General features: G+C 40.3%; 1 protein-coding gene across 1 annotated transcript in view; it reads right to left on the bottom strand.

Moving 5' to 3' along the window:
- NUP210 (nucleoporin 210) overlaps window positions 1–20,119 on the bottom strand; it is a 1,597,588-nt gene that overhangs the window by 1,491,183 nt on the left and 86,286 nt on the right.

Genomic DNA, 20,119 nt, shown 5'->3' with positions numbered 1-20,119 from the left:
AAAAAATAACATAAAAGTATGGAAAACCTAATTCCTGGTGTCACAATAAGGGTTTGCCTAGAATTCTTTTTGCATTCTAGAATCTTGCAGTTTCTTCAAGACAGCCTAGATAAGAGTTTAATCAGCCAGTTCCTGGAAGGGTCACATTTCTGCCCTCTATGTTTTGCACTACAAAAAGATTGCAAAGTTGCCAAGCATTCAGGCTTTTGTTCCATTATTTATAAGTGTTTTGACCAGTGATTTCCAGCATCACCTCCCTCAAAAATCAATTTGGTTCTACAAGTTTCACAGTCTCCTTTTTTTTAATCTATGCACAGTCTGGATATTAAAAACAATTCTTGGAAAGCTTTGTTTCTGATAGCCACCTTTTCTTTCTGCACTTTCTTCTAAGTTCCCTTACCTAACTTTCCATCAAAATAAGGTGGATCTTAAGATTTATGATTCATTTTTGCCTAAGGTAATTTCTGCATTCAACATCAAGAGAATGTAGTCCCTTCCTTGTGTCTAGCTTCCAAATATTCCAAGTAATGTATTTTACATAATTTTTATGTGGTGAATGCTTCTTCGTTGTTTGTTCATTTTTCTGAATGAAATAAGGATCAAAAAGCCACAGCTGTTACATTGGCCTCTTTGTACTTAGCATGAAAATATGTCCAAGGATATCTAATGAAAATAAGTACACTTTTAAGAGCCATATAAGTCGGCTAGGCTAGTTTTTAATATAGTGAAAGTAGTCAGTCTGGTTTATCCCTGAAAGCCAGCCCTTTGATATACATAATTATAATTTAAAGGACCAGTAAGTACAGTGGATTTGCATAATAAACACATACATGATAACAAGACAATGCAATAGCACTTAGTCTAAACTTCAAAAAAACATAATTTATGTAAGAACTTACCTGATAAATTCATTTCTTTCATATTGGCAAGAGTCCATGAGCTAGTGACATGGGATATACAATCCTACCAGGAGGGGCAAAGTTTCCCAAACCTCAAAATGCCTATAAATACACCCCTCACCACACCCACAATTCAGTTTAACGAATAGCCAAGCAGTGGGGTGATAAAGAAAGCAGTAGAAAGCATCAACAAAGGAAATTTGGAAATAATTGTGCTTTATACAAAAAATCATAACCACCATAAAAAGGGTGGGCCTCATGGACTCTTGCCAATATGAAAGAAATAAATTTATCAGGTAAGTTCTTACATAAATTATGTTTTCTTTCATGTAATTGGCAAGAGTCCATGAGCTAGTGACATATGGGATATCAATACCCAAGATGTGGAGTCTTCCACTCAAGAGTCACTAGAGAGGGAGGGAATAAAACAAAAAACAGCCATATTCCGCTGAGAAAATAATCCACAGCCCAAAAATAAGTTATTTTCACTTTTGAAAGAAAAAAACTTAAATCAAAAAGCAGAAGAATCAAACCGAAACAGCTGCCTGAAGAACTTTTCTACCAAAAACTGCTTCTGAAGAAGCAAATACATCAAAATGGTAGAATTTAGTAAATGTATGCAAAGAGGACCAAGTGGCTGCTTTTCAAATCTGATCAACTGAAGCTTCATTCTTAAAAGCCCATGAAGTAGAGAATGATCTAGTAGAATGAGCTGTAATTCTCTGAGGCGGGGTTTGACCCGACTCCAAATAAGCTTGATGAATCAAAAGTTTCAACCAAGAAGCCAAGGAAATAGCAGAAGCTTTCTGACCTTTCCTAGGACCAGAAAATAAAACAAATAGACTAGAAGTCTTCCTGAAATTTTTAGTAGCTGCCACATAATATTTCAAAGCTCTTACCACATCCAAAGAATGTAAGGATCTCTCCAAAGAATTCTTAGGATTAGGACATAAAGAAGGGACAACAATTTCTCTACTAATGTTGTTAGAATTCACAACCTTAGGTAAAAATTGAAAAGAAGTCCGCAAAACTGCCTTATCCTGATGAAAAATCAGAAAAGGAGACTCACAAGAAAGAGCAGATAGCTCAGAAACTCTTCTAGCAGAAGAGATAGCCAAAAGGAACAACACTTTCCAAGAAAGTAGTTTAATGTCCAAAGAATGCATAGTGTAAGGAGTCCTCGCTATTTCTCTGTCTGGCTGTACCTTTAAGAATCACTACCTCCTCCCTTTATAAGGAACATCCTCCCAGCACTTCCTTGCTGGTTAATTGAAGTCTCTAAAGGATCTTCAGCACAGTCAGCCTCACAAAGGTTTACAAGTTTCAAGTGAATCTTTCTTAACGTCTTTTGCAGCTACCGGCTTCCTGACATTTTGTTCCCAAAAGTGAAGATATCAGCTTCCGCTACTACCCAAACAGCGTTACCTGTACTTCCAACTTGGCTCCATTTCAGTTCCAGCCTAAGCCGCTCAATACGTCATCAGCTACGGCCGAAGTGCGGTAAGCTTGTCTCTCTCCCTGCAGCTCTGATCTCTGCATCGCCGGAACTCCTCTTCCCTGATCCTTTGTTTGCTAAAGCATTTAGCAGCCTTCAAACTTCCACACTGACTCAAGCTACTTGAACTATACCTGGGATTTAAGGTATTGTCATTTACTTGTTCATTATCTTTATTAAAAGCCTTACTGTTTCTTGCTGTTATTGCAACTCCCTGATTTCAGTATAAACTGTGTTTGGCTTATAACAATTCATATATGTAGCTTGGGAAACATATTATTTTCTATGAAGTTACATGTGTGATACACACTACACTTTGTATCACATTATTACATAATTAACCAGCCAAAAGAGATACAGGACTTGTTGAATTTTCATTGAAATTATTTTTTGTTTGGTTCTTTTATCGTCCTGTTTAAAATACACATATACTCCAATGGATCTGAATACTATGTCTGAACACCTAAAAAATCTATCTGACAGGGTTGACCTGCTTGCGAGTTCATTTCATGAATTACAAATAGAAAATCAGGCTCTAAAAGCCTGTCTTAGGGAAACACTTGCTGCTAAACCAGGTCAGAATGAGCACCAGCCTGAACCTGCAGTTTCTACACCAGAGAAATTTTCTGGCAACCGCTCTCAGTTCAGAGAGTTCAGAAACTCCTGTATGTTATTATTTGAACTGAGACCTAAAACATACGCTTCTGAGAGAACCAGAGTTCTAACTGTTATATCATATTTAAGGGGAGAGCCCAGGGCATGGGCGGACAGCTTTTTTGAAAAACAGGATTCTATCCTAGGTTCTTTAGACACCTTCTTTTCAGAAATGTCCACACTCTACGATGATCCTTATAAGCAGATCTCAGCAGAGAATAACCTCAGAGCTTTGAAACAAAATAAAAATGCTGTTGAAACATACATAACTCAGTTTAAGATTTATGCCACTGACTCTTTGTGGAATGAGATTTCACTAAGGAATAAATTTCGCCTGGGATTAAGTGAGGAGCTGAAAGATGAACTCTCACGGATTGGAATACCAGACACCTTGGAGGAGCTGTACACAGTGTCCATATCCATTGACCGGCGTCTGAGGGAGAGACGTTCTGAAAAATCTGGGTTCACAAAGAGAGTTTCTTCAATACCTTCTTCTTCTTCAGGAAAAGATTTCCCACAACCTATGGAAATAGGCTTTATTAAAGGCCCTTTATCCACACAAGAAAAATCTAGAAGGAAAACACTAAACCTGTGTTTATATTGTGCTTCCCCTAAGCACGAGGTTAAGGAATGCCCCCTACTGGCAAAACAGAAATTAGGTAAGAATGACCTTCCTCTTCCTAACTTTTTCTCCAAAACTGCTGCCACTAAGTATTTAACGTTACCCATCTTTTTACAGTGGGAACATTACAAGATCCGGACTACAGCCATAATTGACACAGGGTCCTGTGGTAATTTCATTGACGCGAATTTCGTGAAAATAAATAAAATTCCTTTGATCACTAAGCACATCCCAGTCTCTGTCAAAGTTATTGATGGTAATCTTTTACCTAGCGGTCCACTCACTCATCAAACCATACCCCTTCTGTTACACACTGAACGAAATCACTCTGAACAAATAAGTTTAGATGTTATCTCTTCACCTATGTTCGAAGTTATTCTTGGAATTAAATGGTTAAGTTTGCATAAGCCACATATTGATTGGTCAAGTCTAACCATTACATTCCCAGAAAACCATAACATCAAGATTACAACTAGTAATCCTCTTTGCTTAACTCTGACTGATTCAGAGAATAAGTTACCCCCTCAGTACTATGAATTCACTGACGTATTTGACAAAAAAGAAGCGGAATCCTTACCTCCCCACAGGGCATATGACTGCCCCATCGATCTGCTTCCTGGTGTCTCTATACCATTCGGGCATCTGTATCCCCTGTCTAAGCCTGAATTGGAGCATTTAAAAACATATATAGATGAGAACCTTAAAAAAGGCTTTATAAGACCCAGCACCTCACCTGCGGGTGCTGGCATGTTCTTTGTTACCAACAAAGACGGGTCTCTCAGACCTATAATAGACTATAGAGAGCTAAATAAACGCACTAGAAAAAACAGGTACCCTCTTCCATTAATCCCCAAACTGATAGAAAGATTGCGGGGCGCCTCAATATTCACCAAATTGGATCTTAGGGGCGCCTATAATCTTATCAGAATGAGAGCTGGTGACGAATGGCTTACAGCATTTAGGACTAGATATGGTCTTTATGAGTATACTGTAATGCCATTCGGACTTTGTAATGCCCCAGCAACATTTCAGTGCTTCATTAACGACCTTTTCAGAGACATATTGGATGTATATATCGTCGTCTATTTAGATGACATTCTAATATATTCACAAAATCTTGACCAACATAGAATTCACGTCAAAGAAGTACTAACTAGGTTAAGAAAAAATAGTTTATACGCTAAACTTGAGAAATGTATTTTTGAAACTCAAGACATCTCTTTCCTAGGCTATCATATTACCGTACAAGGAATTTCTATGGATAATAAAAAGGTACAAGCAGTGCTAGATTGGCCAATTCCTAGCACTAGAAAAGAAACTCAACGCTTCCTAGGATTCTCAAACTTCTATAGGAAGTTTATTCCTGGGTTTGCTGCAATTGCTAAACCTCTTACGGAACTCACTAAAATACATAACATATTCCGTTGGACGCCTAAAGCTCAAGAAGCATTTGATATCCTCAAGGAAAGATTCTCTACAGCCCCCATCTTAAGATTTCCAGATATGAATCATCAATTCGTACTGGAGGTAGACGCTTCCGAATATGCAATCGGTGCTATCCTCTCCCAAAGACCATCATTCAAGGATCCTTTGCATCCGGTTGCCTATTTCTCCAGGATTTTACAGCCTGCCGAAATTAACTACCCTGTCGGTGAAAAGGAACTGCTGGCGATCAAAAGTTCATTTGATCACTGGAGACATCTGCTGGAAGGAGCTGTTCACCCTATCATAATATTCACAGATCATAAGAACCTACAATATTTGCAATCCAATAAGACTCTCTCCTCCAGACAATTACGATGGAGCCTTTATTTTTCAAGGTTCAACTACGTAATTACTTATAGGCCAGGAGAGAAGAACGGAAAAGCCGATGCCCTCTCTAGACAACATGTTATTTCCACCTTTAACAATACCCCATCCACTATAATTCCTCGAGACTGTATCCTAGGTTTCTTAGGTGAGATCTTGCCACAAATGAAAAATGCTAAAAATTCTGACGACAACCAACCTACATATGGTCTTACTTTGCATACAGATGGGTTATTATACAAAGAAAAGAAATTGTATATACCAACTTCCCTCCGTCCATTGGTGTTGAAAAGTGTCCATGACTCACCTTTAGCAGGACACATGGGGGTAAACAAGACCACCGAACTTATTCTTCGTTCTTATTGGTGGCCTGGAATCAGAAAATCAGTTAAATCCTATCTATCTAATTGTAAAATCTGTGCCACCTCTAAACATTCAAAACAACGTCCAATTGGATTCCTACAACCACTCCAAGCCCCCCTGAGGCCCTGGGATAAAGTCTCTATGGACTTCATTGTTGAATTGCCCAGATCCAATGGGTATACAGCCTGACGGGGTGGGTTTGGATCCACAGGAGGAATACCAAGTTCATAGTATCCTTGACTCCCGTCTTCTCCGAGGTCAACTCTACTACCTGGTCCATTGGTTGGGTTATGGTCATGAGGAGGATTCATGGGAGCCGGCCTCTAATCTCTCTGCTCCTCGTCTTGTTTCCCTCTTCCATCAGAGACACCCAGATAGACCTCGTCCGTGAAACCTCGCTGTGGTTTCCTTGGTGGGGGGCCTATGTAAGGAGTCCTCGCTATTTCTCTGTCTGGCTGTACCTTTAAGAATCACTACCTCCTCCCTTTATAAGGAACATCCTCCCAGCACTTCCTTGCTGGTTAATTGAAGTCTCTAAAGGATCTTCAGCACAGTCAGCCTCACAAAGGTTTACAAGTTTTAAGTGAATCTTTCTTAACGTCTTTTGCAGCTACCGGCTTCCTGACATTCTGTTCCCAAAAGTGAAGATATCAGCTTCCGCTACTACCCAAACAGCGTTACCTGTACTTCCAACTTGGCTCCATTTCAGTTCCAGCCTAAGCCGCTCAATACGTCATCAGCTACGGCCGAAGTGTGGTAAGCTTGTCTCTCTCCCTGCAGCTCTGATCTCTGCATCGCCGGAACTCCTCTTCCCTGATCCTTTGTTTGCTAAAGCATTTAGCAGCCTTCAAACTTCCACACTGACTCAAGCTACTTGAACTATACCTGGGATTTAAGGTACTGTCATTTACTTGTTCATTATCTTTATTAAAAGCCTTACTGTTTCTTGCTGTTATTGCAACTCCCTGATTTCAGTATAAACTGTGTTTGGCTTATAACAATTCATATATGTAGCTTGGGAAACATATTATTTTCTATGAAGTTACATGTGTGATACACACTACACTTTGTATCACATTATTACACATAGGTTCAAATGGAGGAGCCTGTAAAGCCCTCAGAACCAAATTAAGACTCCAAGGAGGAGAGATTGACTTAATGACAGGCTTAATACGAACTAAAGCCTGTACAAAACAGTGTATTTCAGGAAGTATAGCAATTTTTCTGTGAAATAAAACAGAAAGAGCGGAGATTTGTCCTTTCAAGGAACTTGCAGACAAACCCTTATCCAAACCATCCTGAAGAAACTGCAAAATTCTAGGAATTCTAAAAGAATGCCAGGGGAAATTATGAGAAGAACGCCATGAAATGTAAGTCTTCCAAACTCTATAATAAATCTTTCTAGAGACAGATTTACGAGCTTGTAACATAGTATTAATCACTGAATCAGAGAAACCTCTATGACTTAGAACTAAGCGTTCAATTTCCATACCTTCAAATTTAATAATTTGAGATCCTGATGGAAAAACGGACCTCGAGATAATAGGTCCGGCCGTAACGGAAGTGGCCAAGGCGGGCAACTGGACATCCGAACCAGATCCGCATACCAAAACCTGTGTGGCCATGCTGGAGCCACCAGCAACACAAAAGACTGTTCCATGATGATTTTGGAAATCACTCTTGGAAGGAGAACTAGAGGCGGGAAGATGTAAGCATCCACTGCTTACAAATGAACGGTTCTCTCTTTAGTAGAGGCCAGAACTGAAGAGCCCTGAGAATTGCACGGAGTTCTAAAATATTTATTGGTAATCTCGCCTCTTGAGATTTCCAAACCCTTTGTGCTGTCAGAGACCCCCAAACAGCTCCCCAACCTGAAAGACTCGCATCTGTTGTGATCACAGTCCAGGTTGGGCGAACAAAAGAAGCCCCTTGAACCAAACGATGGTGATCTATCCACCATGTAAGAGAGTGTCGTACATTGGGATTCAAGGATATTAATTGTGATATCTTTGTATAATCCCTGCACCATTGATTCAGCATACAAAGCTGTAGAGGTCTCATGTGAAAACGAGCTGCAGTCATGAGACCTAAAACTTCCATGCACATAGCCACTGAAGGGAATGACTGAGACTGAAGGAGCCGACATGCTGCGACCAATCTTAAACGTCTCTTGTCTGTTAGAGACAGAGTCATGGACACTGAATCTATCTGGAAGCCTAAAAAGGTGACCCTTGTCTGAGGAATCAAGAAACGTTTTGGTAAATTGATCCTCCAACCATGTTTCCGAAGAAACAACACTAGTTGATTCGTGTGAGATTCTGCAGTATGTAAAGACTGAGCTAGTACCAAGATATTGTCCAAATAAGGAAACACCGCAATACCCTGTTCTCTGATTACAGATAGTAGGGCACCCAGAACCTTTAAAAAGATTCTTGGGGGGGGCGGAGCTAGCCTAAGAACCGAGCAGACGCAACTTGTTAGAGCTCCTGTGTAATTTCACTTCATTTATGCCCTAAAAAGCCTTTTTTCTATATTTCTTTATTCCCCAACGATCCTTTAAGCTACCCCAGCTGGGAAAAAGAAAGGAGCGCTGTTCTATCCTAATACAGCAACGGAGGATTGATAACTTCCACACCGGCTGCTGAACACACTGTGAGAACCGCCTTGACCCGACATCAGTGAGAGAACACAGACCCACATACTCGGGCGGAAAAGAAAACATACCGGCTGCCTGGGGTGATACAGGTGGGCCGACAGGCGGAACAGCAGGGGTCTGACAGGTGTTTGGGAGCTGTGGCAGACTTGGCACCCGGCACTCGAAAAGGCGCGAATCCCCGCCATTACTCAGTGACGTCATCGAGCTGCAGCGGAGAAGAAGAAGAAGAAGGCGCCCTAACACTTTAAAGTATAAGTCAGACCGGAGCTCCACGATGCAGCACTGAAGGTAACAGGTACAACACCTTCAATCACACACACTGTATCAGCTCAGCCAAGCCAGCTAGGACTGGGAAAAGCAGTGAAAGAGTCCTGTCGGTGCTAGGAGAGTAAACTACGTTCCGGAACAGCATAGCCCCAACACTTAAACATTTAAACATCTAAAGACTTATCTAAAAGACAAAAGATAAAAGGAGATCCAAGTAGCAGGGTTGACAAAAAGGACTTATAAACTACCTAGTAATTAAAAACATCTGTCCCCTGTATTCTGTAACAGAACACCAGCCTCTACACATGAGATTACTCTGGCCACGAATTACTTCCTCTGCTGTTATTCAGTTCTGCCAACGGGGTTAGGAACTTGGTGTTACAGTCAAGCATAATAAAACCTACACAAACAATATACTAGATTCCTCCTATATACGGCTGCACTCTGGAGCCCAGAAGGACAAGGTACTGCAACACAGGCAGCATCACAGCTTAACGCAGCCCCACAGAATCTCACACAGCCACTATACTGGTTACAATACAGCCTAACATTACTTGGACTGCAGAAACCCTCAGTGCCTTCTCCCCCTCCCTTTCCTGTCATCCTAAACTGGTGGCAGGTCATACCCCCTATACCCTTTCCCGTGATCGTCCTGTGAGGACAACCACCCCGGGGAGAAGGACTCTCTCTGAAAGCAAGGCCCTCTGGAGGGGGAACAGGCGGAAAAACCACACCAGATTAGAAGCCTCTACATATCTTTCATACTATTCCTATAAATAAAGGGTGCTACATGATTGTACTTTACTCATTTGTCTGTGCTTTACCCATTGACATGTAATCCATATGATAACCTCACAAGAGAGGGTCCATCTAGCACAGTAATGCATGGGGGAAGCGTAGCCCTTTGAGATGTTAATATTCATTTGTCCTCCATAACACTGCAACATAGCCACAAGTAAAGGTCCAGACAATCAAGATACTATACACGACTTCCCATAGATGGGAATATACCACCCAATACAATAGAATTGTACACGCCTCTTAATAACACAATGTCTTCGAGGAGGGTGACAAAAGGTGATAAACAGGTCTCTAAACCCTCTACAGTATCTTCCTTCTTTAAATCATCACAACCAGCCAAACCCAATAAAGACATGGAGGAAGAGGAGGATTCGGATCTTGAATCCATACAACCACCAGAGGATAACACCCCACTAACTAAGGCAGACCTACAGACCTTAGTCTCAAAAAAAGACATCACCGACAACTTTGAGAAACTCTGGGAGAAAATCGACTCCATCCACTCTTCGGTCACTAGCAGTCTCTCAGAGATTAAATCAGACCTCACAGATATGGGAAATAGGATAGACACGCTCGAAGACCAGAAAGATGCTATGGTTGAAAATGTGGATGAAATATCTCAAGCGGTCTCAACACAGCAACAACAACTTCTAGAATTCCAGGATAAACTAGATGACCTGGAAAACAGGAGCAGAAGAAACAATCTCAGACTGAAAGGAGTCCCAGAGGAAATAACAAGGGGAGAACTTTTGGCCTACCTAACACAGCTTTTCACCCAAATCACAAATTCTCCCTCTGACTACACCTTCCATGTCGAAAGAGCTCACAGAGCACTGAAAGCTAAACCGAAGATGGGCCTTCCTCCCAGAGATGTCGTGATCAAAATGACCTTCTTTCCGGACAAAGAGAAGATTCTCCAGGCTGCTAGAAAACAACCCACTTTCAAATTCCAAGGCAATGTGATCCAATTTTATCAAGATTTAAGCCTTCGGACCTTGCAGAGGCGAAGCGCCCTACGTCCACTTACCTCCTTGTTGAGACAAAAGCAGATCCCATACAGATGGGGCTTCCCCTTCGCATTACTTATAACAAAAGACACTAAAGTCATAACTATTAAGGAACCAGAAGATATCCCCGAAGTATGTGAGGTGCTAGGCCTGGAAACACCTTCGCTACCTGAGAGAGAATCAACCCTAATATCTAAACCACCATCTATGCGGACAGAGGACCAATCTAAATGGCACACATCAAAATACAAGAAACGGAAGACAAAGGAACTCAGAGATAAAGAACTCTGAAAATGATCTCAGTTTTCAATCTTATGGGACAAGGAATTTTGTAGCATAACAATTAAAAGAGGGACAGCAAGACTTCTTCTGGGTATCTCCTGCAACAGGATGCCTAAGTGGCAGAAGTAGCTGACAAAAAATACAGGCTATGTATCATTCATGTTTGACATTTTAAAAGTTACAAGAAAAGTTCTCCACAGTTGCAGGACCCATGAGACGCTAGGGTTATGTTAATGTTATTGTTCCAGGTCTATTGTTTTGTAATACCTTCCCTCTCTTCTCTTTAACTGATATGATAAAGCTGATATGTCTAGATGGGCCCTCCCAGCCCTTCCCTTTAATCAAGGGATAAACAGGGAACTCACACCAGTTAACCAGTTATTTATATCAAATGTTCAATCCCAAAGTTAGGGATAAAGTTTTAGTTATTACCCCCAATAATGAGACTTGTCTCCCCCCCTTGTTGTTTTTTCTCCTTCTAGTGACACCTCCATGGCGCACTCCTGTGGACCCCAAGCTCCGAAACAAGACATCACTGCAAGTAAGACTTTACATCTGAAGGTAATCACGGACACGCATGACACTTTCAGGGCGCAGATAGGGGACAGGGAAATTCATAATGCCTACTAATATACATATAGTTTCACACAATGTCAGAGGGCTCAACACTGATACCAAAAGAAAGGTAGCTATGTCCCAATATACACGCCTAAAGGCCAATATCTTGTTTCTTCAGGAAACACACTTCCTCAAAACCAATATCCCAAAATACTGGTCAAAACATTTCTGCACCCACTTTCATGCCACTGCAGCCGCAAAAAAAAGAGGAGTTTCAATCCTTATACATTCCTCTATTGACTTTACCCTCGAAAGCATCTCGGTAGACCCGGAGGGCCGATACCTTATAGTCAGAGGAAAGATGCTAGGTACTGAAATTACATTATGTAATATTTACGCCCCCAACGAAAACCAACATGATTTCTTCAGGCACGTTTCCAATCTCTTAACTCAATGGTCCCAAACTAAAATTATACTAGCGGGGGATTTTAATATATCTATGGCCCCACTAGTGGGAACTAAACATATTCCCTTATCCAACAAACAACACAGACACAATAGATTAGTTAAATCGATACAAGATTCTCTTACACCACACTCCCTGATGGACTCTTGGCACACGCTATACGGAGCAACAAATGACACCACTTTTTTCTCCACGGCTCATAAAACCTATACACGATTGGATTACATCTATGTTAGCCAGGCGCTCCACCCGTTGCTGCAGAACTCAACTATTCACACATGTGTTTGGTCGGACCACTCTATTCTATTATTAGAGTTAAGTGGGATGATAGATAGCAATAGAAAAAGATCGTGGACTTTTGACCCGACTCTTATGAAAAACCCGCAGAGATATGACAAAGTTCTGCAGTCGCTGGTGGAGTACTGGGGAATAAATATAGACACCACAAATAACCCTATAAACACATGGGCAGCACACAAGGCAGTGGTCAGAGGACAACTGATACAAGAGAAAGCCAGACTAAATCACCAAAATAGGCATCTATTAGAACAATTACAAAAAGAGATAGAAACTTTAGAAAGACAACATAAATTAACAGGGAAAAAGACAACATTGCAGACCCTCCAAACCAAGAAAACTATGCTAGCAAAAATTTTAAACTCCCAAGCTGCAAGAGCAATCCAAAAATGAAAGGCACATTATTTCATCTATGCCAACAAACCAGATAAATTTATGGCACACAAGATTAGGGAAAGAGGCAAAGCTACATTCATTCCTGCGATAGAAACGGAACAGGGAATACTGACTTCGAACCCACAAGATATAGTTGACACATTCGCCACCTTCTATAGCAAATTGTATGATGGGAAAAAAGTCTTACATAACACGGAGACAGATAAACACACTGATGCATTCTTAGCAAACAGCCCATTAAAAGTTCTTACTAAAGAACAAAAGGATACCCTAAATGCCCCAATAACTGCCCTAGAAGTGGTGAAAGCAGTAAAAGACCTTAAGCCTGGTAAAGCAGCAGGCCCCGATGGTTTCACGGGAGAATATTATAAACTGTTCCGCGGCACTTTAATACCACACCTAACCAAATTCTGTAACTATATATTAGAAGGGAATTCTATCCCGAGTGAGCTGCTCCTAGCCAAAATAGTGGTGATCCCCAAACCCGAAAGAGATCACAAAAGATGTAAGAACTATCGCCCAATCTCATTGATAAATCAGGATCTGAAACTGTTTACTAAGATTTTAGCGAATCGCCTTAAGGAGATTCTCCCCAGTTTGGTCCACCCAGACCAGGTAGGATTCGTGAATGATAGGGAAGCCCCAGATAACCTACGCAGAATTACTAATATTATTTACCATCTAGAAAGACAGAGGACGCCTTCTCTGCTATTATCTCTGGATGCGGAGAAGGCGTTCGACAGGATTGACTGGCAATATATGACCAAGGTTTTACTGAGAATGGGCTTTGAGGGCACCTTCATGACAGCTATCCAGGCTATCTACTCACAACCCCAAGCTCAGGTGACTGCGGGAGGATATAGATCTGCTATATTCCCCATACTTAATGGCACGAGGCAGGGGTGCCCCCTATCACCCCTGCTTTCGAGCTTTGTATTGAACCTCTGGCAGCAAGAATTAGAACGCACCCAGACATAGAGGGAGTTAAGATAGCACAATCAGAATACAAACTGACCCTATTCGCAGACGACATCCTATTGACCATTACAAAACCTCTCATCTCCCTACCCAACCTATATGCAGTTTTAACATCCTTTTCGACCATCTCAGGTTACAAAATGAATTCGGACAAATGTGAGGTCCTCCCCATTGCTATTCCTCACCAGACTAAAAAGCTACTGGAGCTAAACTTTGATTTTCGATGGGTTAAGCACACACTTAAGTACCTAGGGATTCATCTTTCACAACAAACACAACACCTATATAAATACAACTACCTACCTCTGTTTCAAAAAATCAGACAAGATATAGCAAAATGGCGTAAATATAACTTCTCTTGGATGGGTAGACTGGCTGCCGTCAAAATGACCATATTACCCCGATTGCTCTACCTATTTAGAGCGCTACCAATAAAGATTGTCAATGCAGACATCGAAAGACTACAGACAGATCTCTCAGCCTTCATAAGAGGTACTAAAATGGCAAGAATTTCTAGACACCTAATACATAGGCATAGATCACTAGGAGGGGTCGGGGGACCTAATTTAATGGACTACTATAGAGCAGCGAGATTAGCACAAGATGCAATGATACTGAAAAGAGAGGGAGAAGCTGTTTGGATTAACCTAGAAGCGGAATTAGAGGGGAGGTCATACCCAGACTCCATTCTGTGGGCCACACAACAGAATAAGGTTGATAGCTATCATTCAGATTCACATACAAGAAACCTTACCATTAAAGTATGGTCAACAACTAGGAAAAGAGAGGACATCTTCCCTAAAAACTCATTGCTAATGCCAATTAGATACCTATTGCAGGGAGATACACATAAACATCTAGAAAAATGGGAAAACAAAGGTCTCTACAGGGTAGCGGACATTATAGAGAAGAACACACTGATACCTTTCTCTCACCTACAAGAGAAGATCGCCCCCCTCAAGCTACAATGGTTCATTTATTTACATCTACAATCTTCTCTCCGAGAGTTCCTCAAAAATGCACCTAGTAAGGTATCCACTCCGTTAGAAATTTCTAGTGTTTGCCCACATAGACTCAAACGCTCAATATCCAAGCTATATGTATCTATCCAATCCCCCCCTTCTGAACCAAAAACACAAGTAATGCTAGCATGGGAGAAGGAGCTGGATATAGTAAAACACAAACAGGAGTGGGAGTTAATTTTTCAATCGGGAGATAAGGGGTTACTAAGCGTTGACTTAAAAGAGAACACACTAAAAACAGCCTTCAGGTGGTATTTGACCCCAGTTAGGTCGGCACACTTCAAGTCCCAGGGGAGTAACTTGTGCTACAGAGGATGTGGACAAAAAGGCACATACAGACACATGTGGTGGGATTGCATAACTGTGCAAGAAATATGGAATAAACTATCTTCGTTTATAGGCCAGTTGATAGATGAGGAGTTGACCCTCACCATACAACAAGCACTACTACATGAACCCATAGAGACTTACCACAGACACCTGAACACCTTCATTAGAATTCTATGCACAATCACAAGAATATGTATCGCAAGATACTGGAAGGTAGGTGCACCAACATGGACAGAAATATATAATAAAATACAATTTACCTACACCATGTACGAGGAAGCAGCAGGAATTCTAAACAATACGGAAACAGTACAAAAAGTATGGCTATATTGGATAGGTAGACAGGAACAGAAATCTAGAGTCTGAAACTCACATGAGCTGATATGGGGTTGACGGGAGTGCGCCATGGGAAGAAGTGTCTCCAATCCTCAGGTACTATACTATTCTTAAAAAGAGACACTGTTTTATATCTGAATGGAGGGAGAAATTGTTTGAATTGTTTGGTTTGTTTACATCTAGTACTTTACTAATTGACTTTATTATGTTTGCAACGAATACTACTCATCCCACAATTACGTGACCCATCTTTTTGGTTATATAAGATGGATTAAGATCAAAGGGAAAATTTACTAAGGAATGTTAGCCCAAGCTAGAGATTTGCACTCTGTTTTGTGGTAAGGTATACAGTTGGGCATAAGGACGGTTGATTGGCCCCGAATACCTATATGCCAGAAGGGATGAGAATGTCATGATAAAAGTACTTCTTTCTTTGTATGTATATTACAAAAATATTCAATAAAAAGTATTTTAAAATAAAAAGATTCTTGGAGCTGTTGCTAGGCCAAATGGAAGAGCAACAAATTGGTAATGCCTGTCTAGAAAAGAGAATTTCAGAAACTGATAGTGTTCTGGATGAATCGGAATCTGAAGGTATGCATCCTGCAAGTCTACTGTGGACATATAATGTCCTTGCTGAACAAAAGGCAGAATAGTCCTTATAGTCACCATCTTGAAAGTTGGTACTCTTACATAACGATTCAAAATTTTCAGATCCAGAACTGGTCTGAACAAATTTTCTTTCTTTGGTACAATGAATAGGTTTGAATAAAACCCCAAACCTTGTTCCTGAGGAGGAACTGGCATGATTACCCCTGAAGACTCCAGGTCTGAAACACACTTCAGAAAAGCCTGAGCTTTTACTGGATTTACAGGAATGTGTGAGAGAAAAAATCTTCTCACAGGAGGTCTTACTTTGAATCCTATTCGATACCCTTGAGAGACAATGCTCTGAATCCAATGATTTTGGACAGATTTTATCCAAAAATCCTTGAAAAACCTTAATCTGCCCCCTACCAGCTGAGCTGGAATGAGGGCCGCACCTTCATGCGGACTTAGGGGCAGACTTTGGTTTCCTAAATGGCTTGGATTTATTCCAATTTGAGGAAGGCTTCCAACTGGAAGCAGATTCCTTGGGAGGAGGATTGAGTTTTTGTTCCTTATTCTGACGAAAGGAACGAAAACGGTTAGAAGCCTTAGATTTACCCTTAGGTTTTTTATCCTGAGGCAAAAAAACTCCTTTTCCTTCAGTGATAGTTGAAATAATAGAATCCAACTGAGAACCAAATAAATTATTACCTTGGAAAGAAAGAGATAGTAATCTAGATTTAGATGTCATATCAGCATTCCAAGATTTAAGCCACAAAGCTCTTCTAGCTAATACAGCTAAAGACATGGATCTAACATCAATTTTGATAATATCAAAAATGGCATCACAAATAAAATGATTAGCATGTTGCAGTAGGCGAACAATGCTAGATATGTCAGAATCCAATTCATGTTGCGCTAAATTTTTCCACCAGAAAGTTGATGCAGCCGCAACATCACCCAAAGAAATAGTAGGTCTGAGAAGATGACCTGAATATAAATAGGCCTTCCTTAGATAAGATTCAAGTTTCCTATCTAAAGGATCCTTAAAGGAAGTGCTATCTTCCATAGGAATAATGGTACGTTTAGCAAGAGTAGAAATAGCCCCATCAACTTTGGGGATTTTTTCCCAAAACTCTATAGATTTTGCTGGTAAAGGATACAATCTCTTAAACCTTGAAGAAGGAATAAAGGAAGTACCTGGCTTATTCCATTCCCTAGAAATCATATCAGAAATAGCCTCAGGAATGGGAAAAACACCTGGAGAAACCACAGGAGGTTTAAAAACAGCATTTAAACGTTTATAAGACTGAACGTCAATAGGACTGGTTACCTCAATATCCAAAGTAATTAACACTTCTTTTAATAAAGAACGCATATACTCTATTTTAAATAAATAAGTAGATTTGTCAGTGTCAATATCTGAGGAAGGATCTTCTGTTTCAGATAGATCCTCATCAGAAGAGGATGAATTATTATGTTGTTGTTCATTTGATATTTCATCAGCTAAATGAGAAGTTTTAAAAGACCTTTTACGTTTATTAGAAGGTGGAAATGCAGACAAAGCCTTCATAATAGATTCAGAAACAAATTCTTTAAAATTTACAGGTATATCATGCACATTAGAAGTTGAAGGAACTGCAACTGGCAATGTACTTTTACTGATAGAAACACTATCTGCATGTAAAAGTTTATCATGACAACTATTACAAATGACATTCGGTGGAATAATTTCTACAATTTTACAACAAATGCACTTAGCTTTTGTAGAACCCATGTCAGGCAGCAATGTTCCAGCAGAAACTTCAGAGACAGGATCGGATTGGGACATCTTGCTCAATGTAAAAGAAAATACAACATATAAAGCAAAATTATCTATTTCCTCAAATGACAGTTTCAGGAATGGGAAAAAATGCAAAAGCATAGGCCTCTTGATAGAAAAGAAAGCAGGAGGCAAACAACAATGGGGTATTGAAATAATGAAGAAAGATTGGCGCCAAGTATGATGCACAACGTAACGTAAACTTTTTTGGCGCCAAAAATGACCGGAAATTACACACTTGCGTCACTGACGCCGCTGTGTGAAAGGTCTCAACGTCACGTATGATGCCGGAAATGACGAAGTTGCATCAAAAACGTAATTTCCCGCGCCAAAAATGACGCAATAAAGGCTAACATTTGACGCACCCGTGGGCCTAATACCCGCAAATGCAAAAGTAGTCAAATTGAAAAACACTAAACCCCAGGTAAGAAATAAATTTCTTAAAGTGTTTATATTCCCAAATATGAAACTGACAGTCTGCAGAAGGAAATACATGAACCTGACTTATGGCAAATATAAGTACAATACATATATTTAGAACTTTATATAATTTGCATAAAGTGCCAAACCATAGCTGAGAGTGTCTTAAGTAAATGAAAACATACTTACCAAAAGACACCCATCCACATATAGCAGTGTCAGGGTTTGCTGAAAACAAGTTTCCCTATCTTTTAATAATAGATAAAAAGTTAAGGACCACAACTGCTGGGAGAATGACTGTAGGCAATAGTTTGTTTTGCATGTGTGATAAGTTTGGATAACATATGAATAAACCTTGGCAACAATGATAAACTGGCAATCACTATGCAATGATTAATATACAGGTAGGAATTACACATACACCCTATGGCTGCCACATGTATCAGGGTTGACACTGTGATGGAAAAAATAATAGCAGCAGGGGTAGATGTTAATCTGTCCTGAGATACAGAGATTCATAACTGAGTGTATAGTAGCAGTAATATAAACCAAGACATACTCAGAGGATCACTGTGGAAATATGAATACAGAGCAAAACAAAAATAAAACTCTATAAGCGGATTAAGAAGAAATAAAGTCTCATTGCGGCAAAAAAGAAGGCAGGGAAATAGAATTCATGAAATTAACTAATAATTACTCACGAACTCCTAGACATTGTGTACTGAATGGGAACGTAGGAAGCAAAAGGAAACTCCGGAGTGCTAGTAGGCTTCAGGCCTCCGGCGAGATGCAGAGTGAGTCGCAGCCGGCGATGACGTCACCGCGTTGCAGTGTAGAGCAGAGGAGGAAGCAGGTATGGAGAGCGGGAGGCTTAAAGAGATATGCAGGGAACGGAGCAACAAAATCGTATGACCTAGACAAAGTAATAACGGTTGAGCAGAGATTACAGGTTAAGGTACAAACGGTTATCATTTAGGATAAAAGGATATTAAATCCAGAAGCTGGTAGATAGAAACAGGACCAAGTAGAAATCCTTGTATGTAGTTTCCATGCAAAGGCTCACAGAATTGAACAACTTCAGAACTGCAATACTAAGCAATGAGCTTAGCAAGGAGGAGCCTTAAATAGGCAGAGGGAAAGGTTATTGCAGACGTTAAAGGGACATTGAACTGTGAGCTAGATTCCTGACAAGCAGATAGCCAAACCAGTACTAAAACTGTTCTTTAGTAGAGGTAATGGTAAATTTGAGAGTATATCGTCGATCTGAAAAGGGAGGTAGGAGATTAATCTCTACGACCGATAACAGAGAACCCATGAAAAAGACCCCCGTTAGGGAAATCATCGTATTCAATAGGTGATACTCCCTTTACGTCCCTCTGACATTCGCTGTACTTTGAGAGGAATCAGGCTTCAACAATGCTGAGAAGCGCATATCAACGTAGAAATCTTAGCACAAACTTACTTCACCACCTCCATAGGAGGCAAAGTTTGTAAAACTAAATTGTGGGTGTGGTGAGGGGTGTATTTATAGGCATTTTGAGGTTTGGGAAACTTTGCCCCTCCTGGTAGGATTGTATATCCCATATGTCACTAGCTCATGGACTCTTGCCAATTACATGAAAGAAAGTAGTAGTTTTTTTCAAACAAATTTTAAAGTTGGAGTCCCCCAGGGATCAGTACTGGGCCCTGTTATCTTTAATATTTTTCTAAATGACTTGGAGCAAGTATTAAATAGCGACATCTCTATTTTTGCAGATGATATTAAGTTAAGTTAGGTCAGAGCAGGATGAACTTTCGTTACAAAGGGATCTGCAAAAATTAGAAGTATGGGCCGGTAAATGGAAAATGAGATTTAATACGGGAAAATGCAAGGTTCTACGTTTTGGAAGTAAAAATAAGCAGGCAATGTATTATTTAAATGGGACAAGACTTAGCGAAACTACAACGCGTTTCTCGGCGACCTCTGCACCGTTTCCTCAGGCATATCTATCTATATATCATATGCCTGAGGAAACGGCCAGAGGTCACCAAGAAAACGTGTTGCAGTTTGG

The sequence above is a fragment of the Bombina bombina genome, chromosome 7 (assembly GCF_027579735.1).
Source record: "Bombina bombina isolate aBomBom1 chromosome 7, aBomBom1.pri, whole genome shotgun sequence".
Classification (NCBI taxonomy): Eukaryota; Metazoa; Chordata; class Amphibia; order Anura; family Bombinatoridae; genus Bombina; species Bombina bombina.
The sequence above is the reverse complement of the archived record's forward strand: the minus strand, read 5'-3'. Positions and strand labels throughout refer to the sequence as shown.